Genomic DNA, 4,299 nt, shown 5'->3' with positions numbered 1-4,299 from the left:
GAATGTTTAGTTCTCAGCTTGCCATTATCACACTCTTCAAACCATTATGCACCCCCTACTCTTTCAAACCATTTAACCGTAGGCATTGAAGGATAACCCACGCATACAGCATAGCGAAGCAGCAATGTTGGACTCCGATATCCAAAGCTTTGCTCCCCCTGTAGCCGTCGCCTTCTGGTGTAGCTTCTTGGACATACCACCATGGGTCCATCTGTCTGTTGGCCCCTCCCACCGCTATGGTCAGTCCCAAGCCCGAGGATTTTGCTTACGTTGATGCTCTGGCTCCCAGAGTCAAGGAGCAACGCCCCAGACAAATGGTCATAAGTGAACCGTAAGGGACATAAAGAGACAAGCCTGCGGATCACGCAAAAATGCACACTCTACAGATCCTGCTTCAATCGTGGCTGGATTTCTATAGCTCTAATGAGAATCTGTGTTCTTCAATGTTCTGGACTACAGCTCCCGATTCCTAACTCCAGCTCTTTGCTGGCTAGGGGCTGCTGAGCGTTTTCAGTCCAACAATCTGGCGAACAACACACTCCCTTTCTTGCTCTGCGGGAGGTTTATTCTCAGCATTGGTTCTCCAAAGTCTGGCTGTAACCCCCCAGAAATTCCTGAGCACTGGACTCCTAGCTTGGCTCTCTGGGGCGAAGTCCCAACATCCTGGAGAACCCAAGTTGGTCCAACCACTGATGTGTTGTACGGAGCTCACACAGTAGTATGTGAAGGCCACTGCTCTCCTGGCATTGTTTCTCTCTGGTTGTACATTAGGCAACAGGCTTCTGAGCATGGAGGCCTGGAGGCAGAAGCAAAGCGTTCTATGGGACATAAGTCTTCCACGCACGTTTTATAAATATACACCACTAGACATTTGCATATGATAGATTCATAGTCTTGAAAAGTAAGAATCAAAGAAGTCCCAGCAGCTTTACTCACAGGATTAGTGACCCTTTCATTTAGCTTGACACAGACTGGCTACCATCAGTCTACCAAAGTCTTCAAAACCAACCAAAAATGTACAGGCCTTGGTGACTCTACGATTTAGATTAACGGTGTAAAAAAATGACATTGCTTCAAAGGCAACTGTGTTTTAAAACACACACACACAGGCGCGTGAAGCCTGCACCTTCTTCAATTAAAAACAACACATTCCCTGACAGTGTGAAATGTTGCGCCACCAGAAAAGGAAAACATAGATTAATCTCTTTTCCATCAACACTAGCTCTTCCTATGCACCAGAGAGTGGACATGTTGTGTGATTGGTCCATTCATCCCCATGCCTGTATATCCCATGCCTGCCCAGATTACACTGCAATAAACATGAATGGATAGAATGCAAAGAAGGCTGAACCCACTCTATGCCTACATGGTTTGATAATGGAAGTAATGAGCACAATGGTGCTCCAACAGGATCCATCGCTTTCCGTTTAACTTCTTTTAAAAGCAAGGAGTACATACTGGGAAGACTGTGTGCAGGAATGCCCTGGATTTTCCTATCGTGGTCCATGGGCATTGCTGGGCTTCAACAAAAATGACTTCTGGGAACGAGATTAAGACCCGAGGATGTGCTTCCAAAATATCTACCTGAAGAAACAAAAGTCAAGGAATAGTGGTTTTGAGACTATTATTCTTATAGCATATTAAACAACATCAATTTAGAGAGCACTGTAAAGTTTGCCAGCGCTTTTACATAGTAGGGTCAAATAAAATAGGGAGAAAAAAGCGCATTACCAACCTTCCAAGCAGTTGTTACAATCTAAACAACAACATTACCATGATTACAATATCTCTAAATAATATTAATTAGTATATAATAAAAAAGCAAAAGCTCTGCTCCGCTCCTGGTGTGAACAACAAACTCCAACTCAGAATTCCATAGCCTTGAGCCGGGCAGTTTAACCGGTGCCAAACGGGACTATTCTCAATGTTGGAGGCAGTCCAGCAATCTTGGCAAGTCCAACTCTTTGTGTTCATCTGACCAAAGCGCTTGTGTTTTCCTCACCCAGATTCTTCCTGCATATTGCCTACTTTTTGCCTTAATTGGGCGGACAGACTCAGATGTGTCATATTACTTCCATTTCTGCCCTTCTGAGCCTCTCCCTTTCCAAAAATTGGCTTTTGCCCTTCACTTACTCCCGATCATAATCTCACTCCCGCCATGTGAGAACAGGTGAACTGCGTGCTGAGCCTGTGTTGCTGTGAGGCCATTATTTTCCAGGAGCTCAGAGAATTCTCGCCTGGCAAGACAAGAAAGAAAAAATGTTCACATCCGTTTATTACTGCATCCAACCGAATAAAACTAACATAATCAGCCACACAAGTTTCAGTTGTTTCGAAAATGCTTTCAAAATGATGTAGATGCAAATAAATATGAATCTTCCTCTCTGTAAACACATTTTCCTGGCCCCGTCCCAATTTCCATATTGACTGGCCAAGAATTTTGCTGCCGGAAAGACAAGGTTACGCTGGTTTACGGTAGGGGGATATTTTTTTTTTTTTTTTTTTTTTTTTTTTTTTTGGTGGCCATGGGGTAAACCAACAGCTCTGTCCCCCAACCGAAGAGAATGCCAAGAGTCTCACAAAAAAATAGAGAGATTGTCATCTGTTACTCCTTTCACTGCACATCCCTGCACTGGTTGCTTTGAAGGGTTGCATCCCTTTGCCTAATTAGTAGGGCCAGATCTGTTGATCAAAATACATGCTTGAAAGCCCACCACTGCGTCCTCCATCTCTACAGAGAAGTGGCTCGGGAATCCTACTATTAGTTGGGAGGTTATGTAAAACTTCTATAACAGAGTCAGAAAAAGCTACTTTTGCGGGGTATTAACATCAGGACCCCCCCCCCCCCAGGTTGCTGCTGTCTGGGGGATTCTGGATGAATATAGCCCCTCAAGTAATTCCAAGTTTGGTATTCAGGACAGCAGCGGATCATACACGGGCTGAGTGTAGCACTTAAGTTTGCCATACAGGAGTTCCCTAACGTTTCCATTTTCACTCCCTTAGGATCCAACTGCTGCCCTTCACTGTACTGCCCCATGGCTAGTGTGTTGCTGATGGAGAGTGGAAGGGATTGAAAAAAACCACCCAAAGTCCAGTGGTTCTCAACTCCTATGCCGCGCCCCTTAATTCGGTTCCTCATGTGTGGACCCAACCGTAACAGGTTTATAAACACATTATACCAAATAGGGTTGTTGATGTCCTTGGTTTCGTGCTTTAAGATATTACTAAAAAAATGAAGGAATACAGGGCCGTTGGAGACACTGAAGAAAAACATTAAGTAACATTGATTTGATGGTATCCCACAAAGCATAGGAGGCATATGTTACGTGAAATATTTGAGTATCCATGAATATAGCGGGGCAAATGTTGATTCAAATGAACAATGAAAGTACTTTGTCAGCTTTTGTTGTATGTGTTGTTCAAAATACTATAAAGGCTTGGTTCTCTTTGGCATCGGGATCCCGGTAATTTGGATGCCTTTCCTTCTCGGTATCCCGCAGCAAAATAAAACTATGTCCCCATACCGACAGGCCACAATACAGCTGCTTGGGGTCACTTTGGAAGTATGTTGTTTAAATATGCATGTGTACTAAGAGTTCAGAAGCCTTGCCAAAGCCACGATTGAGCAGGCTTTGGCGCAACAGATTTGGATCTCATCCACCTGCATTATTTTAAACGCATACCTCCAAAGTTCGTACCCTAGCAGCTTTATTTGGCCTTGTCTGTAGGGGCTATGTTTCTTTTCCCAATCGGCTCCGGTCTCCCTGCCAATTTCTGGTTTTACAAATCTGGTTTAAATTATTCCGTAAACACCTCCAGCATGACTTCCCGGCTGACAGTCAATTTCTGGCGCGTCGTGCTGGAGACCTAGAGGAGGGAACTCTTAATCAATCGGCAAACCAATCAAATCTGCAAAAGTCCAAACACAAACATGTTGGAGGGGCCTGACTGCTATTGTCTTCCCATTTCTAGCAGAGAAGAGGGAGGGAGCCCTAAGTGAGTTCCTTTTTCATTTATTTGGAGAGAAGAGTTAACCAATGTTCATCCAAACTTCACCCAGGCCAGGGGCCAACCAAGCTTTATGAGCTTAGAATTGCATTGCAGTCAGCCCTGGAGGGACTACACTAAAGACAAGCTCAGCAAAAGCTTGGGCCGGCACTCCGTGTTGGCCGGCACCTGGCGACTCATTCGGATGCTAAGGCTGGCTTTTTAAAAGAATGGCGGGGAATGAGCGGGGTACGGTGGGTAGCAATTTTGGGCATAGCACTGCCCCCCGGCCTCCACATCTGCGTCCAGCCA

The sequence above is a fragment of the Sceloporus undulatus genome, chromosome 8 (assembly GCF_019175285.1).
Source record: "Sceloporus undulatus isolate JIND9_A2432 ecotype Alabama chromosome 8, SceUnd_v1.1, whole genome shotgun sequence".
In the NCBI taxonomy this organism is placed as follows: Eukaryota; Metazoa; Chordata; class Lepidosauria; order Squamata; family Phrynosomatidae; genus Sceloporus; species Sceloporus undulatus.
Note: the sequence above shows the minus strand (reverse complement) of the source record.